Source organism: Microcebus murinus, chromosome 25 (assembly GCF_040939455.1).
Source record: "Microcebus murinus isolate Inina chromosome 25, M.murinus_Inina_mat1.0, whole genome shotgun sequence".
Taxonomy (NCBI): Eukaryota; Metazoa; Chordata; class Mammalia; order Primates; family Cheirogaleidae; genus Microcebus; species Microcebus murinus.
The window spans coordinates 5,262,026-5,276,661 of NC_134128.1; the positions used below are offsets into that span (position 1 = coordinate 5,262,026).

Below are 14,636 nucleotides of genomic sequence, written 5' to 3' on the forward strand. Positions count from 1 at the left end.
CTGCTTGTATTAATACATATTAGCACCTACTTTAAAATAAGAATAGGAGTAACAAGTATGTAACAATTACTACTGGTTGGGCACCTATACTATATCATTTAATTCTCAAAACAATCCTACGAGGTAATGATATTACTCCAATTTTGTAGGTTATAAAAATCAGCCCTAGAGAAATTAAATAAGTTGTATAGCCAGTGAGTAGGGGAGCTGGGCTGTGCCCAAGTCTAGCTCTGAAGCTCATGTTCACAGTCGCCATGCTGCTCTCTGAAAACATGGATTGTGATGATTGTGAAGTGGAAATTGGAAGCTACCTTGTTCATACTTTTGTTACAGCGTCTACATGTCCAGCTCTAATGCAATTGATTGCGTGTCTGTCTTTGAGACCACACAGTGAGTGTAGGCATGGAATCTTGTAATTTCATCCAAGTGTGTGACATACAGCATGTACTCAGTAAATGCACCTAGCTCTAGGTGATCTTGGGCAAGTTATTTAACCTTTCTGTTGGCATACTTTCCAATACAATGAATGAAAATAGTTCCCACCATAGATAATGGTACTAGACTGGAACATCCTTTAGGGTTTTATTTGTTTTTAGATAAGGAATAAACACATATTCCTTACTTTTTTCTAAGAATATATGTTTGCTACAGTCAATAAAATCTTAAAAGTTGCTAGTTATTTAAAAAAAGTTTCCACAATTGAAATATATCACTGGTAAATTTGATGTCCCATAAGACCTCATATGTGCTACCATATTTGATGTCCTATAATATCTCATATATGCTACCATATATATGGCACATATATAAAGGACATTTATTTATTTATACTTTTATATGCTCTAACCATCCTTAACACCAAATAAAAGCCTTGTTTTGAGAGGAAGTGTTGACAATTGAGACCTTCTAATATGTTAACCTCACTTAGTGGTTTTAAGTCATTTATGCTCTTACTTAGGAAGTCTCCATGTACTTTTAAGTACTGACTGAATTAAGCTAGTTTCCTTCATGAACGGTCCTGTCTTCATGAATGTAATCTTAATGCATTAGATTAGCTGGAAAAAAATAAACTCAGTTTAAATTAATCCAAGCCTTTCATTTCCTAATTGAGAGAACTGAGAGATGGGGAAGATAAGTGACTTTCTTATAGTCTCCGTTAGTTAGTTATTCTAACAGCTCCTGAAAAAGGATTTAAGGCAATTTACAAATAGAACACAAGAGGATAGTGTCTAAACAGCAGTTGAATTTGGCCACAGATATGATTCTGGATGTCCACGTGGCATAAGGAGAATGCATTCTTCGCAAAGTCCAAGGTGCCTCTGAGCTACGTCAGATCAATCACGTAAGTATAGCACAGCATTCCTACTGAGGAATTGTTCCTATTGAGAACAATGCTTCCATCCACTACTTTCTTATTTAGAAGGCAAGCAACTCACCCCCAACCTGGTTTCTTTCCTCCACACCTCCCAAGTCCCTCCCATTTTTACAATTTCTCTTTCTTTAAAAGTGATTGCTCTGTTACATTTTTCCCATCTTGTCAGCACTCTTCACACATCTGCATCTCGTCGCTTCAGAGTCTGAACTCTCAGAGGACAGGGGAAAACACCTACTAGTCTTACATGGCCATAGCAGAGTGTCCTACAAATAGCAACTGTCAAAAACTACAAGCAAAGAGAAGGAGAGGGACAAAGAGAAAGCATAGAAATATTGTCGTGTACTCTTATCTACCTATGGCTCTTGTGATGAAAAGATAGTGTCTGTGCAATTGTGTTTAATCTACAATGTTTCCTGCCCTTAAAAGCATGTGAATAAGACAGACTTATTTCAAATGTCAAAATAGTAATACAAGGAGGAAATATAATACTTGACTCATTTTCAAGGGTAACTTAGGGAAATTTATTTTTGTTTTGTTTGTTCCAAAGGTTTGAAACAAAATATTTCAACATCTTTTGAGCACTTTCTACATGCCACGCATTATTCTAAGTGCTTTGCATATACAGACTCATTTAATGACTAAGTGTTTATAAGACTTCAACCAATGCCTGGATTTGATTCACTGCGAAACTGCCCAGAAATTAACAAAACCCTTCTTTGCCCTCTTGCACCCTTCTGTCAGATGCTGTAAATCGTTCTCCATGTTTTTCCCTTCCTTATTGCTATGTTGCTATGTGCACCATTTCCAACAGGACGTTGCCAATTTTCAAGCACCTTTGAGTGCTGATGAAAAAGTTTGATGGCTATATTGGTGACTGTGGAGTCACATTTGCAGTAATGGTTTGCTACCTACAACCCTTCTATAAATGGCAGTCGGTGATATCGCATTGAAACAAACGCCAACATTTCTGTTCTACTGGAATTTAGAAAGAAACTAAAGACTCTCTCTTCTCTCCTTCTCTCTCTCTCTCTCTCTCTCTCACACACACACACACACAGTTCCTACCTCTTAGGGATCTATTATAATAATGTCTGGAGCTTCATATATCAGCTATTGTTGATCATCATCAACAAACATTTTTATTACCATTTTCTCCCCCTAAAACCACCACTGGAAACGAGTGTCAGTCACTTATTCACAGGCACACACACATACACTCCCAAGTTCACAACAGGATGGTCACTTCTGTCTGCTGCATTTTCACGCACCCGGAGCTTAAGATGGCCTGCCATTTTTTGGAAGCCAGGCACCCTTAAGACTTTAAAAGCTGTCCACTGGGAAGGACACCTGTAAGCATAGTTTCTAGGACAGAGACTCTTAACCGTTCTGAATGAGAGAGGACTGCCCTGGAATCTCCCTGAGGCTTTTCCAAGTCATAGCCTAGGCACCCTGACTCCCTCTTCCAAACCTTAGCATTACCGACCCCCTGGAAACAGAGGTGTGTTTTTGGAGTTAGGCACCACTGCAAAGAGAGCTGCTGATGACGACGTGTTATGCTTGTGAACTAGCAGGTGGGATTAGAAAAAGAAAACAAGAGTTCACCACCATGGTTGCCTAGGGCAACAGATCACATTTTCCGGATGTGGGTTTAGGGCTTTCTACTTTGTTTCTAGTTCTTTTTCAGTCCCTGGTACTTTTAGGCAGAATCCATAAAATATACGGTGTGTAGGGAGGTAGGAAGGAAAGAAAGGATGCAAAGATAAGTAAGCAATGACAATTTAAGGTTTTTTTTGTTTTGTTTTGTTTTTGCTAGAGGGTTAATAGTAACCCATTCTGGGTGTAGGTTTAAATATGAATTAAAATCAGGTTGTGGTGGCTCATGTCTGTAATTCCCAGCACTTTGGGAAGCCAAGGGAGGAGGATCACTTGAAGCCAGGAGTTGAAGACCAGCCTGAGCAAGAGCGAGAATTCATCTCTGCAAAAAAATAGAAAAATTAGCAGGGTGTGGTAGTGCATGCCTGTAGTCCCAGATACTTGGGAGGCTGAGGCAGGAGGATTGCTTGAGCCCTAGCCCAGGTGACAGAGTGAGACCTTGTCTCAAAAAAAAAAAAAAAAATCAGGTTGTAGGTAGGCACAGGTCCCATACTAACAGCAAATGCTGTTCCCTTCCTTTTCCCTGAAAAATTCAGAATACTGCAGAATTTACCTAATATCCTCCACTCAGCTACACAGTCAACACAGTATAGGATACAACATTTGTGCATTTATATAAATCGGTGCTGTCCAGTTTGATAGCCACCACCACATGTAGCTATTCAGCTCCTGAATTTGGCTGTAATCCAATCTAATCTCATCTAATCAAGATGTGCTATAGCACAAAAATATACTGGATTTGGAAGACTTAGTATGAAAAAACAGAAGAAAATAGCTCATTAATAATTTTAGTAATATTAAATTTAATACAATTTCAAGTAATGAACATTAAAACGATCATTTTTGTATATATCATTAAATAAAATGTATGATTAAAATGTCACTTGTTTCTTTTTACTGTTTCTAATGTGGCACCGGAGAATTTAAAGTTACACATGTAATTTGCATCGTATTTCTATTTGAGGGCACCGGGCCAGGGTGCCGCAGTCCTGTTTTTGCAAGTGCCTCAGCATCTGACTCAAAGATGATCCATTGTGAGGACAGCACCATGTGAAGGTGATCTGAATATCACTCGCCAAGGATGAAGTCACATTCGCCCTGTTTCCTTTCCCACCGCACTGTTTGCTCCAGCACGGACAGACTGTCTCATACCTCTGGTGCCTGGGGCAGCCTCCTTCCATTTGGCCACCTGGGAGTACCTTTATCCTTCAAAGCACCCCCACATATTGTCACCCCCACATATTGTCTTTCCCATAGTCACTGTCTTCATCTTATTATTTCTGTACCTATCATGGCACATTTTGCCCTGTAATGTATTTATTTACAAGTCTGTCTCTCCCACTAGACTAGAAGCTTCTTGAGGTTGGGCACCATATCCTATCCTATCCTATTTTTTTTTTTTTACTTAATTATTTATATGGGACCACTATCCCAATTATATTGTGTTGAACAGAGGTTTTTAGTTTCTTTTGTTCAGAGACGACAAGCTCTGGCTCTGTTGCCCAGGCTAGAGTGCAGGGGAGCAATCATAGCTCACCGCAGCCTAGAACTCCTGGCTCACACGATCCTCCTGCCTCAGCCTCCTGAGTAGCTGGGACTACAGGCACATGCTAATTTATTTATTTATTTATTTATTTTGAGATAGATTCTCACTATGCTGCCCAGGCTGGTCTCCAACTCCTGGGCTCAAGCGATCGTCTCCTCTCAGACTCCCAGAGTGCCAGGATTACAGGCTGAGCCACCGTGACTGGCTGTTGAACACAGTTTACGTCAAGTAAAGTGCATGTTTGAGTACTGTAGACCATTCTGTAAGTCCAGCCTTGAAGAATAACGACTGAGTACAGTGAGCTGCCCTGGGGTTTCAAGCTCCTCCACTGTGTAGTGGTGCCACAGTCCTTTCACTGTGCTGCTCTGTAATGACCCATGTTCGCGCCTAAGCAGGCTCATTTCTGTGTGTTGCTTACAATAAGGGAAATACAATGGCCACAGAATTAGTAAACATATTAGGAAATAGTCTTGGTTTGCTAAGCCATACCATTTATGGAATTTAATTGGAAGGAAGACATTATCTTAAAAAGAAAACAAAACTACACATCAAACCTAATCAGTTTATTGACTTAACTGTCAGTTGTGAATGTTATCAGCCGAGATGATCCATTCGTTAATACTACAGACACAGTAGCCTTAGATAAATTTACTTAATCAACAACTCAATTATGATAATGCACTGTAATATGATGTGAAATCACCTGAAAAAGATTTTGTGAGATCCCCTCCTCCCTGCACCTACACAACTAATTTGTTCTTTTTGAGATGAAATCCCAACAACCTAATCCTAACAACCTATGAAATCCTAACAACCAATGGTAATCAATGGCTTTTAGCAAAATTCTACTAAATATTACTTTCATAACTGATACCTTGATACCGACTCAAAACTAAGATAAATGAATGGTTAGTTATCTCAATTTCTATTAGTAGCTACCTCCCAACCATTTTCAGTTTTCCAAATATCTTAACAGTGTCATCCAGAATTCCTCAACAGCTTCTAAAGAATCTTTATCCCCGTGCTGATACTTGATTCCATTTGAAATCCAGCTGTGTTAGCTTCTCTCTGCCAAATTTGGTCTTAGAATTTTTTTTTTAGTGATGGGGTCTTGCTATGTTGCCCAGGATGGCCTCAAACTTCTGGGCTCAAGGGCACCTCTTGCCTCAGCCTCCCAAGTAGCTGGGACTATAGGCACCACCACTATGCCTGGCTCTGGTCTCAGAGTTTGGAAATACATACATCTTGAACCTCTGGGCACCAAAAGCTCTTTTGTAGAAAAGGCCTTTGTCCTTCCTCCCTTAGAATCTTGTTTCTAAAGTGCACAGTCATAGAAACCTTGCATTGCGTAAGGTCCATGTCAAGGCTTTGAATATGGGGCTTTTCAATCAATATTCATTTCTTGCTTTCCATTTATTAAAAATAATTTTCATCATCTTGATTACCTTGGAGGTGGAATATTACTGATTAGCTATGTTCGTATTTACACTACATAATAAAGGTGCTGGTCAACCCTTTCACCAAGTTGTGAAAGAATAGTTAAAAGTTTCAGGATGTCAAAGATCTTGTTTTATGGTCCATTTCTTAAACTGTGTAATCTTGGGTAAACTCTCTACACTGTCATTTGTAATTCATAAAATGAGAATAATAATAACAGTACTTTCCCAAACAGTCGCTTGGCTTGACCTTGGCCTTATATATATAATAAGCACAGCGATATTCCCAACTGGGATTTCATACCCATATCCAAAACTGAACTTCTGGTTTTCTCCCCTCTAACTTCCCCACTTCAGTTGGTGACAATCCCACTCTTCCAGTTTTTTTGTTTGTTTTGTTTTTGTTTTTAGGCCAAAAAATTTGGAGTCATCCCTGACTCTTCTTTCTTAAACACCAAACATCTCATCCCCTGTGTCGGGAAATCCTGTTGGCTCTACCTTCAAAACACATGCAGACTCCCAAAACTTCCTCCTGGGCTCCTGTACATTCTCAAGCAGGCAGTGCAAGCCTTTGCAAGGTAAGTCAGATCATATTCTTCTTCTCAGAGTCCTGCAGTGGCCCCTCGATTTCACTCAGCATAAAAGCCAAAGTTGTATAATGGCCTCTGAGACCCCATTGATCTGTCACCTCCCTGTCCTCTTCTTATCTCTCCAGCCACATCTCCTGCATCTTTTTCCCTTGCTCACTTACCTCTAACCACAGAAATACACTGGCATGCCCTTGCCTTATAACCTTGGTACTGGCTATTCCATGTGCTTGGAACACTGTTCCTCCAGATGGGCTTTTGGTTAACTCCATCGTCTCCTTCAAACCTTTGCTAAAATCTCACATTCTCAATGAGGCCAAGCCTGACCACCATATTTAATACTGCAACTTTACCTTACTCAACGTTGTCTTCTTAATAAGTCTTTTCACTTACTAATACCGGTATTATTTACTTATTGATTATGATTATTGTTCATCACTTGTAGCTCTCTGCTAGAATATAAACTCCACAAATGCAGACATCGTTGTCTCTTCTGTTCACCCGGAAATACCCCTTGCACCTAGAATAGTGCTTAGCAAATATTTTTGATTGAGAATGATTGAATTGTGATTGAAGTGGAAATCTAAGTAATATGAAAAAGATGGGCAGTTCCTAAGTTACATGTTCTTTATTGCACTTAAAAATTCTAGTTTTCTATTGATGAATCCTGGTTATTTCGTTAATGACTAAGATACCACTATCTCTGTGCTACTTATGCTTAATCATTTTTAACATACTTTGATTTTACACTACTTAAAGTAAGTTGTCTTTACTTAACAGTGCAGTCTACTTAGGACCAGGCCTACAGTTGGTGGGGATTCTAATCCCAGTTTCCCAGTGCAAATGTCCTCTAATCCCCAGTTTGACATCATCCTTTACAAATGTATATACTTGCTTCCTAAATGCTTTTTTAAAAACTAGCACATTCAGAATAATGATTACCTCTAGAATGGAAACGGGACTGTCATTGCAAGAAGGCCAGGAGATATATTGGTAATATTCTACTTCTTAAACTAGGTGATGGGTACCCAGATGTTGGCTTTACTATTATTCATTGTAATTTACATATATGCCATACATCATCTTTTGTATGTATGAAATATTGCATAATAAAAAATAACAGAAAAAATAAATCTAGTCATGGTTCATTTGTTCTAAGACCACTTTTTATTTCTCTCAGGTTTGATAGGCTGTAGCTCTCTGGATGTAAACAAGCCTTCCAGCCGGTGTGTGGAAACACAATTGCTGTGTGATTTAGCATTCATCCCTAGTTTCCAACTCACAACCATCTCGCTGCTGAGTCTGTGATATGATACCAAACCAGAAAGATCCCCAGCAGAATGAGAAAAATATATCAGACTCACTGTTTTGTTGATTTAATCTACCTAGCAGGCTGTCATGCAGGATTAGAATAGGATATAGATAAAAATGAAAACACACGATTGCTATCAAAGCAGATCATTTTTTCAAAAGACACATAAAACGATAATAACTTCAAAATTGATTATATCTTGTCTTCCCACTAAAGACAGGATAAATTCTTTGCTTGGTTTCTTTCTATTCATCCTCCTTTCCTGACCTAATAATAGGAAAATATTTAGAACTTTTTATTTTTAGGAGAAAAAACGCAAAAAAATGGAGAATAAGTATACATTCTTAGATACAGAAATACAAACATCAAATGGATCCTACATAACCTAGTATTGTGTTTAAGATTTAAAGTAACTAAAGTCATAAAGTAATCCACATTGCAGAGTTATAGTTCTTGAGAAATAGCAATTGAAGAATTTTGAAATATAATATTGACAAGCTTGGGCTATTCTTTATCTCACTTTTTTAAAGGAATGGGGAATTTGCCTTCTTACATATAGGTCAGATACTGACTGTGCTTTTACAGGAACTTCTCAGAAACAAAAGTCCTCAAAAGTGTTCATATTTCAGAATTTACCAAAATCTTTTAGTATTGTTATTTTCTCCATTCTTTTTATTAGTGATCAGCAATTCTAGCATTGCCAGTGTTCCAGATGGGACAAATTCAAAGAATTATAGCAATCCCTCAATTGCTATTTTAATGATAGACATAATATAATCCAATAATCTCACTTTACTGGTAAGTTATCTGAGGTCCAGAGAGGTTAAAACAACTTAATCAAGGTCATCCTCATCTAGTTAGGGGCAGATACGGAGCTAGAACCCAATTCTCCCAAATACCCACAAAAAATATACAAATTTTAGTAAGAATGGAAAAATTAATAGTCGAGGATGACATTAAATTTCTTAGACTTTTCAAAACGCATCGAGCAGACCACCGGAAGTACCACCAGGAAGACACTACAGATCCCTGCTGATTTCACCAGCCAGCGTGATCGCCCCAGTGGCCCATGTGCCACGCCAGGATTTCAGAGAGGCCGGAGGGAAAACTGCCACTCTTGGTTGACACAAAACGACAAAGGTTCCCTTTTTGAAATTTCAGTTTGGAGGCCCAGTTTCTAGAACGAAGGGAGGGAGGCTCGCCTTTGTTTAAGCCACCTTGTTCCACCAGAAATGACGCCGGGGTAATCCTAAACTCGTGGGCCTTTTCCTTATGTGATTTCCCGCCATTCCTTCATCTCTCTTATCCGATGATCACATTAAAAGCTCTTTTGACCCTCAGCACTCTGAGTGGCTCTAGACAACAGCACAGGTCGCGTTCCACAAGGACAGGAACGCCGAGACGCCTCCCCGGGGCAGCTAGGCGGTGCGCCTGGCAGGGCCTCCGGGTCCCCTGCGCCCGGGCTCTCCGAGCCACATGACATCCTCCGTAGCTGCCTTCATGCTACACGTCAAAGGCCTCGGGACATTTGTTCCAGGCCAAATGACGAAATTGCGCCCGGCGTTTAAATCCATCTTTATCGTATTTTAAAATGACAAGGAGACTAACTCAGAGGAAAAGTTATTTTTAAAAAGAAGAAACGGTTATCAGAAAGTTTTACAGGAAGGAAACACGAACGCGCGTCCGACTGCGACTGACACTCAGATTCCCACGCGACTTGCACCTGATCAACAGCGCCCGAAAACGCCCCAGGACGCCTCCCGACGAGGGTTCCGACCGGTTCCCCGTCGGACCCTGTAGCGATTTCCCGGGCGGGAAATCGGTGGAATCTGAGGGAACGACGCGGGGAAGGCGGGCCCCGGCCCCAGGCCCCGCGCGAGCGGGGTCAAGCGCGGAGATCGGCCGGGGGACCCGGGGACCCGCCGCCGGGAGGGCCAAGCCCCGGCCGCGCTCAGGACGCCAGCGCCAGGGCTGCGCCCGGCCTCGGACCCGACGGGCTCGGCGCCCGGTCCCGAGGCAGCCCCGAGGCCCCCGCGCTGCGGCTCCCGGGCTCGCGGGCGGGCACGGCTTACCTCGACGGCTTGGCGGGGCGGCGCGGCGCGGCGGGGCGGCGGTCGGCTGCTCGGGCCGGCTCTGGGCGGCGGGAGGAAGTGCCGTCAGCCCTGCCCTTCCCGCGCGGGGCGCGCCGGCTTCGTGCGTCGAGGTGCAAGGAGGGCCCTGGCTGGAGACGGGGACAGACAAAAATACGGATAAAGGACTCAGAAAGTTGGCGCCAGCTCTTTCCAACTCTTCAGGTCTGCGCCCGATTTTCTCTGCCCTCTCCCCTCCCCACCGCCACACCACCACCTTGAAGGAAAAAAGTTTTTGTGTGTGTTTTAATTCTGGAAAAAGGTGTGTCTTCCCTCCCACCCGTCCCCTACCTGCGGCGCGCGCCCTCCCCTCAGCGCGGCCCCTGGCGAGCCGCCCGCCGCTGCAGCCTCGGCCTGTTACTGGGGACGAAGGGCCCGGGCCCGCGCCGCGGGCTGAGACGCGGTTTCTTTCGCAACGGCTTCCCCAAGCGTTCCCTTCAGCCCTGCGGGCGCTTCCTCTTTCGGCGGTTGTGCAAGGCTTCCCGGCCGCCCGCAAGGGACGCGACGGGGCTGGGGAGGTGACACGCGGCGTGCCGGGCGGTCGCTTCCCGGGCGGGGTGGGGCAAGGGCGTCCTCAGCGGGGGCCGTTTCTCAACCCCTCCTCCTCCTGGAGTTCAGCCGCCCTCAGTCGGGGGCGAGGCTGCGGAGGCGGGTGGGCACCGCACGCGTCGCCGGTGGCAATGCAAAATGGGACGACCCCGGGAGGTCCCGCTCCCAGGAATGTGTTACTGAGAAGTGCTGATGCAAGAAGGGAGGCGAGTGCACACAGCCACGTGTGGCCTCGCGGTTTGTAAGAGCGAAGGACTGACTGGACACGGGTGTGACTGTTGGGAGCGGCGTCCCCGAGAGAAAGTGGCCGGGAGGGCTGAAAGTACTGAAGTTACAACCAGTTACCGTTTGTAAATGTGGTTGAATTTACACATTTCCTCCTCTTCCTCCCTACAGCTGTGTCTTCAAAGGCCTGTGTGGAGGAGGGTGGTGGAAACAAAGTCATAAACGGGACTTTATTAGGCGATTTCAGGTAGTTCTGTCCTTGATTTAACGAGAAACTGTTTATTAAGCACCTACTCTTATAAGAACAATGAAAACAGTGAAGTAAACAATTTCTGCTCTCATGCAAGGTGCATTCCAGTTGGCAGAAAACAGACGATTAAAAAGTTGGCTGGGTGCGGTGGCTCACGCCTGTAATCCTAACATTCTGGGAGACCGAGGCGGGAGGTCTCTCAAGGTCAGGAGTTCGAGACCAGCCTGAGCAAGAGCAAGACCACCGTCTCTACTAAAAATACAAAGAAATTAATTGGCCAGCTAAAAATATATAGAAAAAATTAGCCGGGCATGATGGTGCATGCCTGTAGTCCCAGCTACTCAGGAGGCTGAGGCAGAAGGATTGCTGGAGCCCAGGAGTTTGAGGTTGCTGTGAGCTAGGCTGATGCCACGGCACTCTAGCCCGGGCAACAGAGAGAGATTCTGTCTCAAAAAGAAAAGAAAAGAAAAGAAAATTAATATTTAGCATGTCAAGCAATGTAAGTGTTTTGAGGGAAATTAAAAGGTGAGGGGAGGAGAGTGATGGGCGTGGGGATGGGGTTGCCATATGAATTAGGGTCACTGAGGAAGATCTATTTGATAAATGGCCCTTGAGCCAGACCTAAATGACATGAGAGATTCATCCAGGTTGTGTTTTTGGACGAGAATATTCCAGGCAGAAGGAATAGCACATTCCAAGGCCCTGAGTTAGGAGAGTGCTAGAACGGCTGAGCAGGGTGAGGGGGACAGAGAGTAGATGAGATCAGAGAAGAAAACGTTTCCAGATCACGTGTGGTCTTGCCGGCTGTGGAAGGGACTTTGCTATGAATGAGATGGGAGGTTCCTAGCAGAGTCATCAGTGCTATATATTACAGAAAGCAAAACCAAGCAATGAAAGAGAGAGTGACTTTCTAGAGGGAGGAAGCATGGTCAAGGATCACCTCTTTGCAAAGCAATGAGAAGGGGCAGCCACTCGGAGGCTTGGAAGAGGATTCGAAGAGACAGAAGAGCAAGAAGAGGTGTTGAGATAAGAATGTAGGAGGCTAGAAAGAAGGCAGGCCAGTGTGGCTGGAACATTCTGGAACAGTAGGGTAATGGTAGAGGGTAGGGATGGGGACAGAGGTAAGCAGGGACCAGACCAAGCAGGGCCTCGTGGCCAGCGTTGGGGACATGGGGGTTTATTCTAATTGTAATGGGAATCTATTGGGAGGTTTTTAGCAACTGAGTGTGTGATTTGACTTATGCTATAAACCATGCTGCTGGTTGGTGATTGTCTGGAAAAATCAGTGGAATGGGGCAAGAGAAGAAGCAGAGAGAGATCACTGAGTAGGGCGTGGCAAGAGCCCAGCTGAGAGATGATGGGAGCTTTCACTAGTAATACAACAGTGGGGATGGTGAGAAGAGTTTGGATTCCAGATAGTTTTCAAAGCAGAACCAATAGCATTTGCTGATGGGCAGGGGTGAAGGAGTCGCAGAAAGGATTAGGAATTGAATGTAAACCACCTTGGATCATTCTAGGCAAGGCTGTGTAGAAAGGTCAGTGGGGACAAGCCATGTAGGGTCACGTGAGAGAAGGCACCAACACTGTGCATACCATGGCAATATTATTTCCTCTAATCAGTGTAGCTTTTTCTGTAAGACTACTAAACTGTAAGCTCCTGGAGGGCAGGGATTCTAGTTTTGTGAGAACTAGCCATTCAGTTCTCACAATGAATAATCCTCATCTTAAATGGTTATCATAAGGTGAGGATAAGGAGATCTGGACTATTGACTATAGGTAAAATAAAAAATTAAAATAAAAAATAAAAAAAAATAAAAGAAAATAATTTAAAAAAATAAGGTGAGGATAAGAATATGCACGAGAATATTTGGCATGGGGTCGTATGTAAGAGGTTTTAAATAAATAGCATTTGAATCAGAATCAGAAAGTATAGTTTTCAAGATAATCCAGAGTGTAGTGATTTTTTAGTAGAGAAAAAACCTCCACCATAAATAAGAGAAAATGATAGGGAGTGATGTCAGTGAACAGGGAATTCAAATAAAAAGACCCAGGCTTTGGCATCTAAAGTCCTGTTTGGAATCAGCTCTGCCAATTGTAAACTGGCTCAAGTACTCCATCTTGTTGAGGTTTCCAGCAACCTCAAATGGGTAATTCATGCTCACATTACAAGGGTGTGTGACAAACTAAATTACAGTGGTTTTTTAACTTGGCAGAGCAATAACATTCAATGGAGACACTGAAAATAATTAAAAGTGAATTCCATATTGAACAGCACTCTATTTACTCCGCTCTCAACTTATAGAATGACATAGTTAGCCTCTGCATTCCTTCATTTTGTCCTCGGGACAAGGCAGGCACCCTGTTTGTCACATAGCAGCTTCTCAGAAATTTGTCCTCAGGGGCTAAAAAAAAAGTGGCATAGGCTTGCTATTTATTTATAACCCGACTAAGCAATTAAAAATCAGGCAACATTGAGAGGCAGAATGATATTCTAGAAAAAGCTCAGACTTTGGATCCTGATAGAACTCAGTTCAGATTCAGATAGATGAGGGTTTAAATTGTAGAGCTTCTACCTTAATAGGTGTTTGGCCTTCAGCAAGTTATTAATTGAAAGTTAATATTTTATAAAGTAGAGGTTTTAATACCTGTCTAGTAGAGTTATTTTGAGGACAAAATCAGGTGATAGATTGTATAGAAGTTACTTAGCACAGTGCCCTGTGCATGCTAATTACATTACTCAATAGATGCTATGTAGCTATTATTAGCTACATCATGAGTCTGCAGTGTGCTCAAAGGAAACTGATGAAATATACCTGGTACATAATTGGTGCTTAATAAATGGTGGTTATTATACAATTATAATCCAGAATAGGAGAAAATGGATTCTTCCTTGTTCCTAATTGTTTTAGTCTGTTCAGCTGCTGTAACAAAATGTCATAGACTGGGTAATGTATCAACAACAGAAACTTACTGCTCACAGGTCTGGGGGCTGGGAAGTCCAAGATCAAAGTGCCAGCAGATGTGATGTCTGGTGAGGGCTCATTCCTTACAGATGATGCCTTCTGTGTGTCCTCATATGGCAGGGGAGCCTAACAGGATCCCTCCAATCTCTTTTTAAATCCTAATCCCATTCATGAGGGCAGCGGCCTCATGACCTAAAGACCTCCCAAAGGAGGACCTAATGACCTAATGACCTCCCACCTCTTAATACTATTGCATTTGGATTAGGTTTCGACATAGGAATTTGAGGGTGGGACGCAAACATTAAGATCATAGCACTAAGTAAGATATCAAAGGTGCTTTCAACTTGGATGCTAATTGCAAAATACTGGTGGATAGAAAAAAAAAAGTACTTAATGACATTCATTGTGTGTGTGTGTGTGAGAGAGAGAGAGTGTACACTGAGCTATGATCACAAAAGTTTTACCTTTTAGCTGACAATGTTTTTAAAAACAGTTGCTACTGCCTGATACATACGGAAAGTATTCTTCCTATAAATTATTCTATTTCGTGACACACAACTTACAAGATGTTCCGTTTCATGTGACATGCACAGTGAGTGCCATGGATTTGG

At 42.7% G+C, this 14,636-nt stretch overlaps 1 protein-coding gene across 2 annotated transcripts in view; it reads right to left on the reverse strand.

Annotated features, from left to right (window-relative positions):
* Positions 1 to 10,075, reverse strand: part of PDSS1 (decaprenyl diphosphate synthase subunit 1) — a 165,300-nt gene extending 155,225 nt beyond the window's left edge. For both annotated transcript variants that reach the window (XR_012914873.1, XM_012777306.3), the window contains exon 1: positions 9,982 to 10,075. The gene's annotated coding sequence lies outside the window, so the exon portion shown is untranslated. The remainder of the gene's footprint in view (positions 1 to 9,981) is intronic.
* Positions 10,076 to 14,636: the final 4,561 nt, after the last annotated feature.